This window comes from Cetorhinus maximus, chromosome 7 (assembly GCF_964194155.1).
Source record: "Cetorhinus maximus chromosome 7, sCetMax3.hap1.1, whole genome shotgun sequence".
Lineage (NCBI taxonomy): Eukaryota > Metazoa > Chordata > Chondrichthyes > Lamniformes > Cetorhinidae > Cetorhinus > Cetorhinus maximus.
The window spans coordinates 45241836-45264232 of record NC_135885.1 but is presented as its reverse complement, the minus strand read 5'-3'; positions in this window follow the sequence as shown (position 1 = coordinate 45264232).

The following is a 22397-nucleotide window of genomic DNA, read 5'->3' as shown; positions in this document are numbered from 1 at the left end:
CTGCACTTTAATTCCTGTAATTCCTAATGAATCACAGTCCATGGATACACAACAGAAGAGCAACAAATCCCTTGGTGAAGTTGGATGTTTTTGTGTAGTAATTATTTTAGTGCATTGTACTTGATAAAATATTTTCTCCTGATGTTAAGGTGATGCCATTATTTCATTCATGGTTGATTGCCAATTTAATTGTCATTTTAAAAAAAACAACAATGTACAATTTAGTTTACCAATGGGCCAAAATTTGCTATTTCCAAAGATATTAATGAACTAGAGCATTTATACAACTATGGGCAAAATTTTAATTGTAGTACTGTATGTCACTAGTGATAATCCTGTTGTGCATTAGTATTAGGGACAAATAAGTTATTTTGCACTAGTTATCATATTTAACACATGCATTTTTAATAAATGTGTAGGTTCACTATTCGGAGTGAAAAAATGAATTGTGTGAAGACCAAATAGTAAACAATGTTTATATTATAATTGTCTTTTAAAATGGCAACTATCTTTTATAAAATATATTTTTGCCTTTGCTGCCATTTGCAAATAAAGGGGAAAAAAGCAGTCGGGAGGTGCATTTCTCCATTCTGGGTCACTAGGGAAGCAAAAATGAATATCTTGTCCTGCTGTAGAAAAACTCTGCTCTAAATCGAACTCTCACTAGTGAAATAGAACATGCAGCATTATGTTAAGATCAGCTTTTGTACAATGTCGGTATAAATGGTGATAATATTTTTCCTGACTATTGTCTTTGTGCTGTACTGTTTATCATAGAAATTAGGGTGAATCTCATGGCTCATCCCAGTTTTTGAGGGGTCAATGCAAATGAATATGGTTTCAAACAAATGGAAGTTTATGCAAGTGGTGGATATTCATGTTTCTTTTAAATATCTCTTGAATGCTACTAAATGAAATGTAAAACAATTAATCAAATTAAGGACTTCAGTCTCAGTTTATGAATGTTACCTAAACCCCAAAACTGAATTACTGCCTTAAATGTACTTGATCTGTTAGTAATCAACAATGGGATGATTTCTATTACCATTGTGGCAGTCATTAAGTGAGAGCGTTTGAAGAGAAAAGAGGGGTTGCATGACGACGAGCAAAGAGCAGCCCATGTCCTGAAGATGTATCCAACCAAGTAATAAAGGCCTTCATATTGCCAGATTTTCTTCACAGTATACCAGAGGAAGGTGTGTGTGTGTGTAGGCACGCACATGTTATAAAACAATTCATAGATTTTGTGTTCAGAAATTTATTTGTAAAAGTGGCCATGCATAAGAGGAGGAAATCTGGAAGAAGGTGTGTGTGTGTGTCTGATTTTTGAGTCTATTGGACTTGAGAGAGTAAGGAAAGCTTTGTTAAGGAGCAACTGATTCATCCATGTACATATTTTCAAAATCACAAACTGGTCTCAAATGTTGGTAGCTGTGCATTTGTGTCATTAGTGCTTGCTGAGTCACTTAGAAAATTGCCTTCAGTGGGCGACATGCAAATACAATGAAACAAAAGGTTGCTATTGTCCTCTGTACCACACTGGAATCTCTTGCTATGGGAGAGGCATTAAATAGACAGAACCATCCTTGTTATACTCTTGTGCAATATTTTAATACTGTAAAGTCAGAATATTGCTGTATATATTTGTTGTGGTCTCTACATCACAATATGTTTAAGTTGTCAGCACTTTTTTTTAATTTTGCATTCCACTATGCACGCCACCATTTATTTCCAATTGTTTATTTCTTCATACTAAAGTAATGCACATGGTGACACCAAGGGTTGGTACAAACTAAATAATTATATAACTATAGTATACATTTCAGTAACTACTAACATAAAGCGTATAACCAGCTATCCTCTCCTCTAACATCATTCAGTTGATTATTTTCTGGTACCCTTAATTCCCTGGGCATTTTGTGTGATATATAGTCTGATGTCACAGAATAAAGATAATGTCTTTGTCACAATGAGTTATCAAGAGCCACTCAATTTGTTGGGAAACTCACTCATTTATTTATCATTCTTGCTTGTAAATCAAATTCCTATTTGTTTGAAGTAGTTTGCGATTGGTCCAACTTGTTCTGATCATGATCGCTTCCCGCATTTCCCAGATATTGACACACTAACTCTCCAAGCTCTGGTTTTCACTGGTATTAAAAGCCCTGATTCAGGTGATTGTTTCCTTTATTATTGCTCCCAGGTATCACCTGCCTAAGATTTTAACCTCTCTGGTCAGTCAGCAAACAATGGTAATTGTTTCATATTATGTGATTTATGTTTTGGATTATTTTTTAAGTTGGAAGTTTTAAAGCAATATTGTAAGAATTTAAATAAAATATTTCTGATGATATTTGCTGAATGGGCAACGTTTGTACAAAAGCTAGTAAATGACTGCAGCTGAAAGCTATCATATGCCAAAGTATTAAAATAATTAAATTTGGTAGCAGGAAATGGCTTTCTTTTTGTTTTAATGCTTTAACACACTTCTTCTAAAACCCATCAAAACAATTTACATGATTTTCCAGAAATCACAGTTATCACTTTCAGATGTTGGGAATCTGTAGAAGAGCTGATCCAATAAAGGTATTTATTTTTCATGAATTATTAAATTGCAGCCTAGCTACATGGTGAAAATAGGCATTGATGTTTTCTTCAATATTTTTGATTTCCATTTTTCTACCTTTTTTACTTTTCTCCTCCGTGATGTTCCTCAATGGATGGTTAAAGTTTATTTGATAATTGTAACAGGCTGCAGTCACATCTCCATAAGTGGAATGTCTAATTCCACATGACAATCTGATCAAGAATTGATAAACTTGCAGCGTCTAATTAGCTAATGATATTTACGATGATCTGGGAGACGTCCTACCTGCCCCCCTCCTCCTCCATGCTATGGAGAATGCTAGAAGGAAGAAAAAGAGGAGAATACAAATAATTTAACAAATGGAATTGGTAGCTAGATCAATCTAATAAAGAAACCTCGGTGTTGAAGCTGCAATGACTCAAAAGAATGAATGTCATCTTATGTTATAGGACAGCATAAAATTAGGATCTATAATTTACTCCTTGGTAAACTGGGGCTTTTCTCCTCCCCTGCCATTTGCCTGACCTTCAGGTAAGCAGAATGTATCTGAAGTGCACCTGGTTGTAAATTGCCTTCATTCAGAGCTCCATGGGCCAGGTGTTCAGGTGTCAGGGAGCAAATACAATTGAGAATCAAGCTGAATACAGAAGTTCAGGAGAGATGTGAAAAAGCAAATATGAGAAGCGAAGAGGGATTATGAAAAAAGACTGGCAGCTAACATAAAAGGAAATCCCAAAGTATTCTATAAGCACATGATTAGTAAAGGGGTGGTAAAAGGAGTAGAGCCAATTAGGGACCAAAAAGGGGATTTACATAGCGGCAAGAGGCATGGCTGAGGTGTTAAATGAATACTTTGCCTCTGTCTTTACCTACGAGGTAGATGCTGCCCAGGCCCTGGTGACAGAGGAAGAAACTCAGTCACTAGAAGGGTTTAAAATTGATGATGATATATTGGATAAGCTGTTGGTACTTAAAGTTGATGAGGCACCAAGACCGTATGAGATGCATCTAAGAACATTGAAGGAAGTGAGAGTGGAAATTGCAGAGGCATTGGCAATCTTTCAATGTTCCCTGGATTCAGTGAAGGTGACAGAAGACTGGAGAATTTCAAACATTATGCCCTTGTTCAAAAAAGGTTGTGAAGATCTGCCCTGCAATTTGCAATTACAGACCAATCGTTTTAACTTCGGTGGTGGGGAAACTTCTATAAACAATTATTCGGGATAAAATAAATAGTCACATGGAAAACTTTGGGCTGATTCGGAAGAGTCGACATGGATTTGTTAAAGGAAAATAGTGTCTAACTAATTTGCTGGAGTTTTTTGAAGAGGTAACAGGTGGCTGATGAGGGCAAAGACATTGATGTGGTGTATATGGACTTCCAGAAGGCATTCAATGCAGTGCCACACAACAAAGTTTTATAGGTCATGGAATTAAAAGGGACAGTAGCAATGTGGATACAAAATTGGCTGAGGGATAGGAAACAAAGTAATGGTTAATGGGTATTTTTCAGGCTGGAAGAAGGTTTGTAGTTGAGTTCCCCAGGGGCTGCTCTTCCTGATATATATAAATGATCTAGATCTTGGTGTGCAGGGTCAGTTTCAAAGTTTGCAGATGACACAACTTGGGAGAATTGTAAACTGTGAGGAGGACAATGTAAAACTTCAAAAGGACATTGACACATTGGTGGCATGGGTAGATAGATGGCAGATGAAGCTCATAGCTGAGAAGTGAGGTGATGCATTTTGGTACAAAGAACATGGAGAGACAGTATAAAATAAAGGATACTATTCTAAAGGGTGTGCAGGAGCAGAGATACCTGGACATATACGTACATAAGTCATTAAAGATGGCAGGACAGTTAGAGAAAGCTGTTTCTAAAGCACACAGTATTCTGGGCTTCATTAATAGGGACATAAAGTGCAAGAGCAGGGAGGTTATGATGAACTTATATAAGACACTGGTTAGACCTCAGCTGGAGTATTGTGTACAGTTCTGGGCGCCACACTATAGGAAGGATGTGAACGCATAGGAGAGAGTGCAGAAGAGGTTTACGAGAATGGTTCCAGGGATGAGACACTTCAGTTATGAGGAAAGATTGGAGAAGTTGGGACTCTTTTCCTTGGAGAGGAGAAAGCTGAGTGGAGACTTGATAGAAATTTTCAAAATAATGAGGGGCCTGGACGGAGTAGATAGGGAGAAACTGTTCTCGCTCATAAATGGATCAAGAACCAGAGCGCACAGTTTTAAAGTGTTTTGCAAATGTGAGGTGAGAGAACTTTCTCACAACGAGTAGTTAGGGTTTGGAATGCACTGCCTAGAAGTGTGGTGGAGGTAGGTTCAATTGAGGCATTCAAGAGGGCATTGGATGATTATCTAAATAGAAACAATGTGCAGGGTTATAGGGAAAAGGCAGGAGATTGGTACTAAGTTAAAATGCTCAGGGAGCAGGTGCAGACATGATTAGCCAAACACTCCGTCTACACCGTAACGATTCTGTGATTCTCTCGTCCCCCTGCACCTGGAAATGCCAAGCACTGAAAGCAGAGAAGGAAAACCTAAGAGGCTGCAACAAGGATAGCTGCTGGTGTCGGGATTTCTGGCTGCTATCCAAACACCAGCCAAAAAGTGTCCAATAGCAGTACCTAACCTTTCTGTGCTTCAGCCTTGCTTGTTTTTCCTGATCCTCCCTAGCCTATCTAGCTCTAATCCACGCCAAGTTCTGTTCACCCATCACCCATGTGCTCTTTGATATATGTTTGCTCCAGGTTAAGCAGCAATCGTTTTTTTAAATTTCTCATCCTTGTTTTCAAATCACTCCATGGCCCACCCTTTCCTATCAGTGGAACCTTTTTCATCTGCAGCCTCCACTTCTGACTTGAGTATCTCCATTTTTAATTGCCCTACCATTTGCAACAGTGCTTTCAGCTACCTGGGCCTTAAAGCTCTGGCATCCCCTCACTAAACCTCTCCACCTCTCTTTCCTCCTTTTTAATACACTTTTAAATGCTACCTACTTTACCCTAATATCTGCTTTGTGTAGCCCAATGTCAAATTTTGTTTGATAAAGTTACTGTGAAACACCTTGGGACATTTTTCTACTACATTAAAGGCACTATATAAATTGTGTTGTTTTTACTGCTCAAATGGTCTATCCATTTGGACTAAGTCTGTTCCTTTAAAATAATATAAAGACTTCAATCAAATGCTCCATAAAAATCTGAAATGTGTCACTATCGGGTTGAGACTGGTATTCTGACGAGTTGAATAACTAGGGCAGTAGAGAGGACTTTTAAACTAAATAGTGGGGCGAAGAGATCAATTTGAAGGAAGATGTATTTTCTCTTAAATTTACGACAAGGCAATAATATAGTAACAGTGACATGGGTAATAAGCACAGCATGGCAGGAAGGAACAAAGCATACAGACTTTGGAGTGCACTAGTAGATAAGGCCAGAGCTTGCAAAAATAGTAAAAAGGTAGAACTGAAAGCTCTGTATCTGAATGTACATAGCATTAATAACAAAATGGATGAATTGTAAGCCCAAATAGAAATAAATTTCAGAGACATGGCTTCAAGGTGACCAAGGCTGAGACCTGAATATTCAAGGATACTTGACATTTCAGAAAGACAGGAAGCTAGGAAAAGGTGGTGGCTTTGTTCTGTTAATTAAGGCAGACATTAGTACAGTTGTGAGAGATGACCTCTAAAGAGCAAGATGTAGAATCAGTTTGGGTGGAGAGTAAAGAAAAATAGCGAAGGTAAGATGTCACTTGTGGGAGTAGATTATAGGTCCCGTAACAGTAGTATACAAGAAGAAATAATGGGAGCCTTTAAGAAAGGTACAGCAATAATCATGGGTTACTTAAATCAACACACACATTAGATGAATCAGATTGCCAAAGGTAGCCTGGAAGATGAGTTCAAGTGTATTTGGGACACTTTCTTAGAGTAGTATGTTCTACAGCCAACCGGGGAACAGGCTATTCTAGACCTGGTAATGTGCAATGAGACAGGACTAATTCCATAATAAAGGAGCCTCTAGATAGTCGTGGTCATAAACATGATTGATTTTAACATTCGGTTTGAAGGTGAGAAGAGTGGATCTAAGACTAGTGTTTTAAACTTAAGGGCAATTACAAGGGTATGAAGACAGCGTTGGCTCAAGTGAACTGGGAAATTAAGTTATGGAGTGGAGATGCAGTGGCAGATATTTGGAGAGCTCTTTCATAACATTCATCAAAGATACGTTACAGTGAGAAAGAAAGGCTCTGGGAGAGGGATGCACCATCTGTGACTGACTAAGAAAATTAAAGGAAGAATCTAGTTAGAAAGAAAAACCATACAATTCTACAAAGATTAGTGACAAGTCAGAAGATTGGACAGCATTTAAAATCTAGCAAAGAATGACTAAAAAATTAATAAGAGGTATGCGAGAGAACTAGCTAGAAATATGAAAATAGGTAGTTTCTACAAATATTTAAAAAGGAAAAGAATGAAAGAAGCAAGTGTTCTGGAGAGAGAGTCTGGGGAATTAATAATGGAAAATATGAAATGGCAGAAATGTTGAACAGATATTTTGTCTGTCTTCACTGTAGAAGATGCAAATATCCCAGAAATACTGATCGAGTACTTAATAAGAATACTTATGAATAAGAATACTTATAAATCAAGAGGTGAAAGGGAGAGAGAAACTTGAAACAATTACAACAGTCAGGGAAAGGATAATGAGAAAACTATTAGAACTAAAGGCTGACATGTCCCCAGGACCTGATGCCCTGCATCCTAGGTCCTAAAAGAAGTGGCTGCTGAAATAGTAGATGCATTTTTTAATTTTCCAAAATTTCCTAGATTCTGGGAAAGTCTCCTCTCCTCAAGAAAGGAAGAAGACCAAGTGTGAAACTATAGGCCAATTAGTCTAACCCACTGTCATAAGGAAATTGCTAGAGTCCATTATTAAGGAGATTATAGCAGGGCACTTAAAATCTTAATGCAATTAGACAGTGTCAACATGGTTTTATGAAATGGAAATCATGGTTATTTGAGAAAGTTACAGATTCCCTTATCCACACTGCTTGTTAATGTGGTGGAGTTGGATGTCCAAGTGTCATTTGATAAGGTTACTATGTAAAATGTGAGCTCATGGTTTTGGGTAACATATTAGCATGGATAGAGGATTGATTAGCGAAAGCGAAGCAGAGAGTAGAGATAAATGTAACAGCTTGCCAACCTGCAAATGAACTCAAGTGGAGTGCCACAGGGATCAGTTCCTCAACTATTTACAGTCTATATCAATAACTTGGATGAAGGGACCAAATGTATGGTTACTAAATTTGCTGATGACACAAAGATGGGTGGGAAAGAAAGTAATGAAGGGGACATAGGAATCTATAAAGGGATAACCCTAGAGTGGGCAAAAACTTAGCAGATGGAGTATAATGTGGGAGCATGTGAATTCGCCCACTTTGGCAGGAGGAATAGAAAAACAGGATTATTTAGAGGAAGGAATGTGCTAATTAAGGGTAGAAAGCAGGACAAGCAACGTACAGATAGCCCTAGTGGGGGTGGGAAGGGATCGAAATAGGCTAAAAGGTAGAGATAAAATAATGAATGGAAATACATTTAAAAATAATGGAAATAGGTGGGAAAAGAAAAATCTATATAAGTTATTGAAAATAAAAAGAAAAGGGGGATCGGAAAGGGGATCATTAGTCATCTCAATTTCTCTGCTCCTCTCACCCACTCTAACCTGTCTCTCTCTGAACTTGCTGCACTCTGTTCTCTCAGGTCCAACCCTGACATTGTCATCAAACTTGCTGACAAGGGTGGTGCTGTTGTTGTCTGACGCACTGACCTCTACCTCGCAGAGGCTGAGTGTTAACACGCAGACGCTTCATCCTACCTCCACCTGTACCATGACCCCACCACTGAACATCAAGCCATTGTTTCCAGGACTATTACTGACCTCATGTGCTCTGGAGATCTTCCTTCCACAGCTTCCAACCTCATATTCTCCCAACCTCGGATGGCCCGCTTCTACTCCTACCCAAAATCCACAAACAGGACTGTCCCGGCAGAATGATCATGTCAGCCTGTTCCAGCCCCACGGAACTCATTTCTTGCTATCTTGACTCCATTTTCTCTCCCCTAGTCCAGTCCCTTCCCACCTACATCCGTGATTCCTCTGACACCCTACATCATATTAACAATTTCCAGTTCCCTGGCCCCAACCGTCTCCTCTTCATCATGGACGTCCAATCCCTCTACACCTCCACCCCCCACCGGGATGGTCTGATGGCTCTCCACTTCTTCCTCGAACAGAGGCCCAAACAATCCCCATCCACCACTACGCTCCTCCGTCTGGCTGAACTTGTTCTCACACTGAACAATTTCTCCTTTAACTCCTCTCACTTCCTCCAAATAAAAGGTGTGGCTATGGGTACCCGCATGGGCCCCAGCTATGCCTGTCTCTTTATGGGGTACGTGGAACATTCCTTGTTCCAGTCCTACACCGGCCCCCTCCCACAACTCTTTCTCCGGTACATCGATGATTACTTCGGTGCTGCTTCATGCTCTCGTCTGGACCTGGAATAATTTATTAATTTTGCTACCAATTTCCAACCCTCCATCATTTTCACATGGTCCATCTCTGACACTTCCCTTTCCTTCCTTGACCTCTCTGTCTCAATTTCTGGTGATAGACTGTCCACCAGCATTCATTTCAAGCCTACGGACTCCCACAGCTACCTCGACTACAGCTCCTCACACCCCGCTTCCTGTAAGGACTCCATCCCATTCTATCAGTTCCTTCGCCTCCGTCACATCTGTTCTGATGATGCCACTTTCAAAAACAGTTCCTCTGACATGTCTTCCTTCTTACTTAACCGAGGTTTTCCACCCACAGTGGTTGACAGGGCCCTCAACCATGTCCAGCCCATCTCCCATGCATCCGCCCTCACACCTTCCTCACCCTCCCAGAACCATGATAGGGTCCCCCTTGTCCTCACTTATCACCCCACCAGCCTCCGCATTCAAAGGATCATCCTCCGCCATTTCTGCCAACTCCAGCATGATGCCACTACCAAACACATCTTTCCTTCACCCCCCCGCTGGCAGCATTCCGCAGGAATCGTTCCCTCCGGGTCACCCTGGTCCACTCCTCCATCACCCACTACACCTCAACCCCCTCCCACGGCACCTTCCTATGCAACTGCAGAAGGTGCAACACCTGCCCCTTTACTTCCCCTCTCCTCACCGTCCAAGGGCCCAAACACTCATTTCAATTGAAGCAGCATTTCACTTGCACTTCCCTCAATTTAGTCTACTGCATTCGTTGCTCCCAATGCAGTTTCCTCTACATCGGAGAGACCAAACGCAGACTGGGTGACCGCTTTGCAGAACACCTTCAGTCTATCTGCAATCATTACCCAGACCTCCCTGTCGCTTGCCATTTCAACACTCCACCCTGCTCTCATGCCCACATGTCCGTCCTTGGCTTGCTGCATTGTTCCAGTGAAGCTCAAAGCAAACTGGAGGAACAGTACCTCATCTTCCGACTAGGCACTTTACAGCCTTCCGGACTGAATATTGAGTTCAACAATTTTAGATCATGAACTCTGTCCTCCATCCCCACCCCCTTTCCAATCCCCCTTTTTGTTTTTTCCCAATAATTTATATAGATTTTTCTTTTCCCACCTATTTCCATTATTTTTAAATGTATTTCCATCCATTGTTTTATCTCTACCGTTTAGCCTATTTCGATCCCTTCCCTTCACCCACCCCACCCCCACTAGGGCCATCTGTACCTTGCTTGTCCTGCTTTCTAACCTTAATTAGCACATTCCTTAGATAATATCACCACCTTCAACACCTTTCTCCTTTTGTCTGTGACATCTTTTGGTTATCTCCACCTATCACTGGCCCTCTATCCAGCTCTACCTGTCCCACCCCCCCCCACCCCCCACTTAAACCTACTTATATTTCACCTCTTTTCTATTTTTACTTAGTTCTGTTGAAGAGTCATACGGACTCGAAACGTTAACTGTGTTCCTCTCCGCAGGTGCTGCCAGACCTGCTGAGTTTTTCCAGGTGTTTTTATTTTTGTTTTGGATTTCCAGCATCCACAGTTTTTTGCTTAGTGTTTAATTGACTGCCACTTCTCTTCAAGGAATGCCTACCTTGAAGAAGTTTTTCTCTTCTCTCCGTCAGGATTTTCGAATCTCTCTTTTGCCTTGTTCACCTTCATTGCTTTCCATTTCTCTCCTGGTGTTTGACAAGGTGTTTACTAAAACCCGCTTTCACAGCCATATTTCCTTCCTCAGTGACTGTATCCGTCTCCGACTTACTCCACGTGAATTTCAACTGAAATTCCATCCCTCATGTTTCGAACCCACCCAGGATTACAGGTATCTCCGGGACATACAACACTCCTCGGACTGCTGTTCTCGTCGCATTCTGAGATCCACACTCAGTGCCATGCGCCGCCATATGAACACACTCGACCACTCCCTCCAGCAGCACCGCCGCCTCCTTTTTCAAAGCTGTGCGTGCCCCCCCGTTTCATTTTATTCTTCGTCTCATCCGACGCCTCAACAAGAAACTTTGTCTCTTTTTTTCAGGTGCAAAGGTACGCAAGCTCCAACAACTCAATGACACCAACTCCCATCCAGGACCCTCCACCCCTGCCTGTCCCTCAGTCCCCATTCTGTCTTCCAATCCCAGCCCCGGCCGTGTATTCACCATACCGTCTGACCTTCCCCTCTCCGACGCTGAACGTTCAGTGCTCAGCAAAGGACTTAGTTTCATACCCTTACGCCCTCATCTCAATGAATTTCGGGCTCGGCACGATGCTGAACTCTTCTTACACTGCCTTCGTCTCCATGCTCACTTCTTTGGGCATGAGTCCTCTCACCGTTCAACGGATCCTTTTACCCACCTCCAATATTCTCCCTCCACCTGGACCCCTCCCTTTGGATTCTTACCTTCTCTTGATCTTTTCATTGAGAACTGTCGGCGTGACATTAGTCGTCTCAATTTCTCTGCCCCTCTCACCCATTCTAACCTTTCTCTCTCTGAACTTGCTGCACTCCGATCTCTCAGGTCCAACCCTGACATTGTCATCAAACCCGCTGACAAGGGTGGTGCTGTTGTCTGGCGCACTGACCTCTACCTCGCAGAGGCTGAGCGTCAACTTACAGACACTTCCTCCTACCTCTCCCTGGACCATGACCCCACCACTGAACATCAAGCCATTGTTTCCAGGACTGTTACTGACCTCATCTCCTCTGGAGATCTTCCTCCCACAGCCTCCAACCTGATAGAAGCCCAACCTCGGATGGCCCGTTTCTACCTCCTACCCAAAATCCACAAACAGGACTGTCCCGGCAGACCGATCGTGTCAGCCTGTTCCTGCCCCACGGAACTCATTTCTTGCTATCTTGACTCCCTTCTCTCTCCCCTTGTCCAGTCCCTTCCCACCTACATCTGTGACTCCTCTGACACCCTACATCATATTAGCAATTTCCAGTTCCCTGGCCCCAACCGCCACCTCTTCACCATGGACGTCCAATCCCTCTACACCTCCATCCCCCACCGGGATGGTCTGATGGCTCTCCGCTTCTTCCTCGAACAGAGGCCCGAACAATCCCCATCCACCACTACTCTCCTCCGTCTGGCTGAACTTGTTCTCACACTGAACAATTTCTCCTTTAACTCCTCTCACTTCCTCCAAATAAAAGGTGTTGCTATGGGTACCCGCATGGGCCCCAGCTATGCCTGTCCCTTTATGGGGTATGTGGAACATTCCTTGTTCCAGTCCTACACCGGCCCCCTCCCACAACTCTTTCTCTGGTACATCGATGATTACTTTGGTGCTGCTTCGTGCTCTCGTCTGGACCTGGAATAATTTATTAATTTTGCTTCCAATTTCCACTCCTCCATCATTTTCACATGGTCCATCTCTGACACTTCCCTTCCCTTCCTTGACCTTGCTGTCTCAATTTCTGGTGATAGACTGTCCACCAGTATTCCTTACAAGCCTACCGACTCCCACAGCTACCTCGACTACAGCTCCTCACATCCCACTTCCTGTAAGGACTCCATCCCATTCTCTCAGTTCCTTCACCTCTGTCGCATCTGTTCTGATGATGCCACTTTCAAAAACAGTTCCTCTGACATGTCTTCCTTTTTCCTTAACTGAGGTTTTCCACCCACGGTGGTTGACAGGGCCCTCAACCGTGTCCGGCCCATCTCCCGTGCATCCGCCCTCACACCTTCTCCTCCCTCCCAGAAACATGATAGGGTCCCCCTTGTCCTCACTTATCACCCCACCAGCCTCCGCATTCAAAGGATCATCTTGCGCCATTTCCACCAACTCCAGCATGATGCCACCACCAAACACATCTTCCCTTCACCCCCCCTGGCGGCATTCCATAGGGATCGTTCCCTCCGTGACACCCTGGTCCACTCCTCCATCACCCCCTACACCTCAACCCCCTCCCACGGCACCTTCCCATGCAACTGCAGAAGATGCAACACCTGCCCCTTTAATTCCCCTCTCCTCACCGTCCAAGGGTCCAAACACTCATTTCAAGTGAAGCAGCATTTCACTTGCACTTCCTTCAATTTAGTCTACTGCATTCGTTGCTCCCAATGCGGTTTCCTCTACATTGGAGAGACCAAACACAGACTGGGTGACCGCTTTGCAGAACACCTTCGGTCTGTCCGCAAGCGTTACCCAGACCTCCCTGTCGCTTGCCATTTCAACACTCCACCCTGCTCTCATGCCCACATGTCCATCCTTGGCCTGCTGCATTGTTCCAGTGAACCTCAACGCAAATTGGAGGAACAGCACCTCATCTTCCAACTAGGCACTTTACAGCCTTCTGGACTGAATATTGAGTTCAACAATTTTAGATCATGAACTCTCTCCTCCATCCCCACCCCCTTTCCGATTTTCCCCCTCCTTTTTGTTTTTTCCAATAATTTATATAGATTTTTCTTTTCCCACCTATTTCCATTATTTTTAAATGTATTTCCATCCATTGTTTTATCTCTACCTTTTAGCCTTTTTCGATTCCTTCACCCACTCCACCCCCACTAGGGCTATCTGTACCTTGCTTGTCCTGCTTTCTACCCTTAATTAGCACACTCCTTTAGATAATATCACCACCTTCAACACCTCTTTGTCCTTTTGTATGTGACATCTTTTGGTTATCTCCACCTATCACTGGCCCTCTATCCAGCTCTTCTTGTCCCACCCCACCCCCTTAAACCAGCTTATATTTCACCCCTTTTCTATTTTTCCTTAGTTCTGTTGAAGTCTTGCGGTCTCGAAACGTTAACTGTGTTCCTCTCCACAGATGCTGCCAGACCTGCTGAGTTTTTCCAGGTATTTTTGTTTTTATAAAAGTAAGGAAGTTTTTTTGCTGCAGTTGCACAGGACAGTGGTGAGACCACATCTGGAGTTTTGTGTCCAGCTTTGGGTGTAGTTTTGGTCTCCTTACTTGAAAGGATGTAATTGTATTAGAAACAGTTCAGAGAAGATTCACTTGACTGATTCCTAGAGTACAGGGGTTATCATATGAGGAAAGGTTGGACAGGTTGGGGTCTGTATTCATTAACTTTTAGAAGAATGAGATGTGATCTTATTGAAATGTCATATAAGAGCCTGAGGGGGCTTGACAGGATAGATACTGAAAGGATGTTACCCTTGTGGGAGAGTCTAGAACTAGGCGAGACAGTTTAAAAATAAGGGATCTCCCATTTAAGGCGGAGATGAGATTTTTTTTCTGAGGGTAATTAGTCTATGGAATTCTCTTCCCAGGGGAGCAGTAGAGGCAGGGTCATGAAATATTTTTAAGGCTTAGTTTGAAGCTTGATTTGACAAGAGAGTCAAAGGTTATAGGGGGCTGGTCAGGAAAGCCGAGTGAAAATGTAAAATAGTGGAGTAGGCTTGAGGGGTTGAATGGCCTGCCCCTGCTCCAAGTTCATATGTTGTAGCTGGATGCCTAGAGGCCTCCTTGGCTGGTTTGAATCTAGTGCCCAATGTTGAAAGGGGAAAATCCATTCCGCAAAGATTGTTAAATCTTGTGGAAAGCTTTTGAGGTTTGCAGTGAGGGCTTCCTCTTTGCTGCTTACTGAGAAATCTGGGCCATAGTAAAGCTAGAAGGAATGAGTTGTCCTCCTGTTACACAGTACTAATTCACAACCCCCAGATCTTTCTCCCATTCAGCAGCTTTAAGAGCGAAATTCTGCACAGGTTGCATATGCTTGCCTCAACCTAACAGTGAAACGTTACACTTATCTAAACTTATACCAGATATGGGTCCATTCCATCATATCTAGACCTGGCTGTGATTGAGTTCTTACCTAAGGTCCTTTACAACAACATCTTTGTTTGTCTGCAAAATTGCATGTTGCCTCATTTCTTTCCCCACCATATTGCTATCATCCAGACCATTGATGGATATCAGTCTTGGCTTAGTAGTAGCACTGAACTGGAATACCATGGGTTCAAGCCCACAGCAGAGCACACAATCCAGGCTATCGCTTGCATGCAATGGTAAGGGAGTGCGGTTAGAGAAAAGAAAGAGTAGTTATGTTTGCATTTACTTAAATGAAATACATGAACATTTAATTTCATATTTTGGAAATTATATCTCTGGAGAAATAAAAAGCAAAATACTATAGATTCTAGAAATCTGAAATAATAAAGTCTGGAAATACTCAGCAGGTGAGTTCTGATGAAAGGTCATCAACCTGAAACGTTAACTCTTTCTCTCCATGGATATTGCCTGACCTGCTGAGCTTTTCCTGCACATTTTGTTCTTTATGTGGAGAAATCACCTGTTTTGAATACTTCATTTGTATAAATTAAACTTCCACAGCAAATTGATGATGTAAGATTTTCCCTGTTATTTTATGAGGAGATACGGGGGTGGTTTAATCATTCTTGCTCACTTGGTATTGACTTACATAGAGTTCTGCCACCATTAGAGTTGCAGAGGACAGACGAAGAGCTGATGCTACACTACACATCCCTATGAATGGAAGTCTTTGCCTATCTCCCCACGTGCTCCAGATGGCTCGGGTAGTGGCTGTGCTATCAAATTAATTTTTCTTAGAATAGTCAAGGATGCAGATTTCCAAAAGGAAGTTGTCGATGAGTTATTCTCACCTACTTTCCTGGCTTCCAGTAGAATGTACAATAATGCAGGCTTATCTTTTATAAAATGTGTTGGGTGATTTGTTACTCACAGATGCAATTTACACATCTTTCCCTAACACCTTCAAATAGCTGATAATGGTTGAATAGGCCATTTGGCCCATTGAGCCTGCTCTGCCATTCAATAAGATCATGGCTGATCTGATTGTGGACTACTCTCCTGTCTGTTCCCCATAACCCTCAACTCCCTTGTTGATCAAAAATCTAACTCAGCCTTGAATATTTTCAGTGAATCTGCAATTGTTCAGCAAATGTTATTCAATCTCAAGTGTGCAGAAGTATACTAACAACCAATTTTGAGATTGCAAGCTTAACTGGTAATGTGGCTCATTTATGCTTGCTAGAAGAGGAAGGGAAAGAGGAAAATTTCCAGGCTCCTTTTTTATTTAACTAAACAAGCCTGGTGAACAACAGTTCCCCAGTGCTTTCTCCATGGTATCACCTCAATCAATCAGTCAATTTGCCAACCAATCAGCACCCTTTTATCAAACAGTTGCTCCCTTTGAAATTTGGCATTCTTGCATCTGTCCTTATGAGTGCAAGATGAAAAACTTTGACAGCATGTCTCTTTTTCAGCAATACAACATGTTTTAAAGTAACTTCCTTGTGGCTCTTCTTGAGAGCCACAATTGATGTCAATTGTCAATTGATGATTCCGAAGTATCCATTCAAAGTGTGTAACTTAAGATGTAATAATTCCCAATGTGTTTACATGCAGCAATGCAAGAGTTGTTGCTTGGTGAATAAAACAGTTGTCAGTGAAAGGGGTTAACTTCTTTGCATGTTTATAAGAAAACAAAGCATTGGAAATATGCAGCCGCAGCTCTGGCAGCATCTTTGGAGTGAGAAACAGTTAATAATTTGAATCAAATATGACTTCTTTAGAACGGAGGGCAGGTAGAAATTGATGGGTTTTATGTCAATGATAGGGCAAAAGGAAAGGAAGAACAAAGAGGGAAGGTTGGGATAGGGTAGAGTGCAGGAGAGATTAAATGCCAAAGATGTCTTGGAACAAAAGGCAAAAGGAGTGATAATAGTTGTAGTAAAGAAACAAATCACCTGTCCAGAGTGAGTCTGAATGGCAGAATAATGAACAGTTCTCCAACAGCAAAACGATGAAAAACAAGATGGGGAATAAAGTTCATGGTCTAGAATTGTTGAACTCCATGTTGAGTCCGGAAGGCTGTAAAGAGCCTAATCAGAAGATGAGGTGCTGTTCCTCGTGCTTGCGTTAAGCTTTTCTGGAACACTGCAGTAGGCCAAAGTCAGAAATATGAGCATGAGAGCAAGGTGGTAAACTAAAATGGCAAGCAATCAGAAGTTTGGGGGTCATGCTCGCTGACTGAGTAGAGGTATTCTGCAAAGTGGTCATTCAAATCTGTGTTTGGTCTCCCCAAAGTAGAGGAAACCGCATTGTGAGCAGCAAATACAGTACAGTAAATTGACAGAAGTAGATGTAAGTTGTTACTTCACCTTGAAAGAGTGTTTGGGTCCTTGGACAGCGAGGAGAGAGGAAGTGAAAGAACAGGTGTTACACCTGCGATTTTATGGGAAGGTGCCATGAGAAGGGGACAGACACGGTGTTGGGGGTGATTGAGGAGTGGGCCAGGGTGTCACGGAGGGAACGGTCCCTTTAGAATACTGACAGGGAATGGGAGGGGCAAATATGTTTGGTGGTGGCATCACATTGGAGGCGGTGGAAATGGCAGAGTATGATCAGTTGAATGTGGAAACTGCTGGGTGGAAGGTGAGGACCAGGGAACCTATTGTGGTTCTGGAAGGGAGGGAAGGTGGGAAAGCAGAAGTGGGAAATAAGTCAGACACAGTTGAGAGCTCTCCTGACTACATTATGGGTGGGGGAATCCTCAGTTCAGGAAAAAGGAAAACAATGTGGCAGGTGACGCCCACATCTCGTAAACAAAGGGAAAAAAAGGAGTAAATGGATAATGAACATAAAACTAAAACAAGATAATAAAGAATTAAAAACATACTTTAAACATTAAAAGGATAATTTGTAGACCATTGTCAAGAGGCAATTTTTAATTTGGAACAAATGGCTGTCTCCTTATGGTTCAAAATTTAGGACAACTGAAATAACCACTTATAGAGTTGATGAACTTGGAACGGAGCATTATCTGCAGGTTCCAGCATTTTGTGTATTTTTTAAAGAAAAGGAAGCAGCCGTGGGAACTTGTAGGAAGATATGTGTGAATATGTAGAAATGCCGAGTGCTTAACATGAACGCCTAGGATGTTTGTGCAGAATTCTTTGTTTGAAAACCTCCCTTCAAAATGTGTGATGTTATTTTTAGTGTCAGCTCCAACTCTTCTTTTCAAAGGGCTAAAAGCAGTTTTGTAGTCTTTGATAGTATTTTGAACATTTTAATCAATACTTATGCTTCAAGCATCCAAGTTTGGTAATTGTTTTCTCTTTGTATACATGCAAATTGTTTTTGAAATAAAAACAGAAAATGCTGAAAATAATGCTGCCAAATCTGCTGCATATTTCCAGCCTCTTCAATTTTTGTTTCAGATCTCCAGCAATTCTTTTTATTCTGTCTCGGGATGTAGGCTTTGTTGGCTAGGCTAGCATTTATTGCCCATCCCTAATGGATCAGTGTCATAGTTCCATGTCAGGACAGCGTATTTTGCTTTTATATTTATTTTTGAGATATCTTGAGTCCTGTTTTTTTGCATTTTGAACTGATTTCAAACTGGGGAAAAAGCACATAAATTTCTGGCTCTTTCGAGTTTTAACATATTACAGGGATCCACATTTTAAAGTTCATGAAGGTGTGCGTATGGCTGTTGAGTACACTCATTTTAATTTAACATAGTGCCCCAGAATTGAGGAAAACTTTGGTACTTTACATTTTGAAGACACTGGTTTGGATTGAAGGTGAAAATTATATAGAAGAATAGACAAGAAAGCCGAGTGCAGCTGTAAAGAATTCCAAGTTACAGGTGTCGGATGGTGCCTGGTAGTAAATCAATTGGAACTTCTTAAAAGCTACTATTATGCAGTTTAAATTTAGGTGGGTTTTTCCGGACTGTCAGTGGTGGGCATTGTGGCAGGCAGGACCAGAAAATTCAGAGTGCGGCCAAAAGTCAGTTTCCTGCTGGCGTAAAAATGGATTGCCATTTTCCGCTCCAGATTTCCATGGTAGGTAAGGTTGCCTGCTGCGCTATGTTGGGAACTGCATTTGCATACGTTTGCATCTCATGAATGCTCATTAAAATCCCAGCTCACCCAGAAGTATACCCCCACTCCAAATCAAATGGCCATGCTGGCAGCTAATTAGACCAGTGTGAATCACAACCAGCTATAACTGACATATACCTGGTGAACCGCACTTCACTCACAACTTCAAGATTTGTGCATGCAACAGTCACTTACCTATCACTGCGCTGCAGTCAAGGTGCTTCAACTCTGTGCCAAGGCTGCTGAGGCAAGACCAGCAGGAAGGGGAGAGGTGGGTCTAGAAGGTACAAGTTTGACTGTTTGTGGTGGGGTGGGGGGAGTCGGAATTGAGACTAGACATAGGCAAGGGGCTGGAAGGCATATGCATGGCTGCAGGTGGGGTGGGGTGTGATGGGGTGGGATGTGGTGGCGGTTGCCTGGAGCACTGGGTTGGGCGGAGGGGGGGAGCAAAAACTATGTGAAAGGAAGAGGGGGCATAAGTCTGAGGGAGTCCTGGTGAATTGCACCAGAAAGTAAAGACGGTCCTGGGGCAGTGCCGCACCATGTGCAGGCTATGCTTGGTACACATGTCCTGGTCCCATTCCAGTGAGGGGAGGGCCTGTCTGTGCTGTGTCAGTTGTGGACAACATGGTGTGCAGAATGTGGTCAGCTGCTCACACACCTGGGGGTTGATGGCTTAGTTCTGGGCCACAGATGGCACAGTTAGTGGAGGCATCTGCACCTGTAGATGGGGAACTTGTAACTAAAAGGGGGTCACTTGATGGTCGCAAGGGGGGGCGGTGATCTCAGTAGGTCACTGTGCACAGGGCCTCAAGATGGGGAGGGGTCAGGTTGACATTGGGATATCAACAGAAAATGGATAAGGAGGGAGGACAGGGATATCTACAAGAATCACGATGAGCTCCAGAGTTGGAGGGGGAGGAAAGAGAGTAATCAGAGGGAGGAAAACTTGCACATGATGCTCTTCCAGGGCGATAGGAGGGACTTGAACAGTGAAGGGAGTGGGGTGCTGTTGGAAGCTGGTCTCATAGTAGTAGTGGAGCAGCACCATTTTGGCAGCCAATGGAACAATGCAGGAAGAGAAAGAAAAAGAGAAAAAAATTCACCAGGAGAGGGGTATGAGGGATTGTCAGAGGAGTCAAACTACTGCATTTTTGGACCAACAGAAGGGGCAGCCCAATAATTTCCACTTCAGGATTTAGAGAGCCAGCTGAGACATGTCAGGAACACTGAAATACCGAATGAAGGATTTGGGCACCTTAACTCATGATGCTCATTCATAGCGATTTTGGGGCCAAATGTTGATTGAGTTTGTTCCTCACATAGGAATACGCAAAGGTCACGAGGATCCAACTGTAAAAGGGCAACAGCTAAAGTGCATATTGAAAAAGCTCCAAAGACTGCTACACCAGCTGAAGGGGTTCAGGCTTTACATGCCTCAACGATTACAGTCATTGTATTAATGCAAGCCTGGGCTCTAGTCTACTCCAAAGAAGGCAGCCTGAATGTGCCCTGACCGAGGCTCATAGCGCCTGGCTGTAATCATCCAGATCCAACCATCTTTGTGAAAGCACTGTCATGCCTGGGAGTTGGAAGGGAGGGGTGGTCGGGGGCAGGGGAGGGGGGCAAAACTCAGCTTGCAGTAATCTTTCATTCTGTCTACAGCTGCAAGGGAGGATCTGGTGATAGAGTGCCTGGAATGAGGGCAGCCCAAAGGCTTCACAATGACTCCCTAGCATGGTGATGGAAGGTGATTATTGCAGGGTAATGTTCAATGTTCAATCATGTTTCTGATCAATTTTTCCACAGGCACGAGAAGGAGCGCAGAATGAAGGCAGCAGGCAACACTGCTTCCTTCATGGCTCTCCTGCAATTGAGGAGGCCCATCACTGTCAGGCAGGGCAAAGGGAAGAGCCACGCACTGAGGAACATGGGCTAGTGGGGCCCCATGAAGACCCAGAAACTGAAGCCAATTGCACAGGGATGTGGCTTTAAGAGCTCGCTGAGAACAGCCACTACAATTCATCAATAGAAATGAAAAGGCTTCCACTTTCTCAATGCGCAACTGATTTGGAGCACCATAAGCAGGGTTATGCAGGTTTGTGAGATGCCCTGAGAGCTCGCATGACTCTTGCATCTTGAGTCATTCTCAGGTGCACTGCTGGAGACCTTAGTCTAGTTGGTTGAGAGGAGGAGAGCTGCCATGTTTCTGCAAGGCCAGAGGCCCTCCGCACATTCAAGGTTGGCACATCGGTTACAAAGGCAACCCCTAAAAGACGTGGCTAATGATACCTGTTCAGCGGCCAGAAAATGGTTCTGAGAGGTACAATGCAGCTCATTCTGTGACATGCTCTTTGATTGAGCAGCCCATTGGCATGCTGAAGATGTGTTTCAGATGAGTTCCTCGGTAGTGTCTGAGGCCCAACCATCTTCAGTTGCTTCATCAATGGCCTTCCTTCCATCATAACGTCAGAAATGGGGATGTTCACTGATGCTTGCACTATATTCAGCATCATTCACAACTCTTCACATACTGAAGCAGTCTATGTCCAAATGCAGCAAGACCTGGACATATCCAAGCTAGGGCTAACAAGTGGAAAGTAACATTTGCACCACACAAGTGCCAGGCAATGACCATCTCCAACAAAATAGAATCTAACCATCACCCATTGATGTTCAATGGCATTACTATCACTGAATCCCCCACTATCAACATCCTGAGGGTTACTATTAACATATGGACTATCCATATGAATACTGTGGCTACAAGAGCAGGTCAGGGGCTGGGAATCCTGCAGCAAGTAACTCATCTCCTGACTCCCCAAAGCTCATACACCATCTACAAGGCACAAGTCAGGAGTGTGATGGAATACTCCCCACTTGCCTGGATGAGCGCAGCTTGAACAATAGTTAAGAAGCTCGATAACATCCAGAACAAAGCAGCCCAATTGATTAGCACCCCATCCACAAACATTTACTCCCTCCACCACCAGCGTGTACCATTTACAAGATGCACTTCATAAACTCACCAAGGCTCCCTAGCTAGCGTTAGGAATTAGAAATAATTTTAAGTAAGTTATATGTGTATGTTAGGAACAAGATATAGCTTTAAGTCTAATTTTTTAAAAAAATTTGTGTGTTAAAAAAGTGAAACCCCTGCATCTAGTTTCATTTAGGTTCAGTTGAGGCATTCAAAGAGGAATTGGATTTCTACCTGAAAAGAGAGAATGTATAAAGTTACGGGGATAGAGCAGGTGAATGGGACTAGATGCAGACTCGATGGACCGAAGGGCCTCTTCTGTACTGTGTGATTCTGAAATGCTCTTTCAGAGAGCCAGTGCAGACTCAATGGGCCAAATGGCCTCCTTCTGCACTGTCAAGAT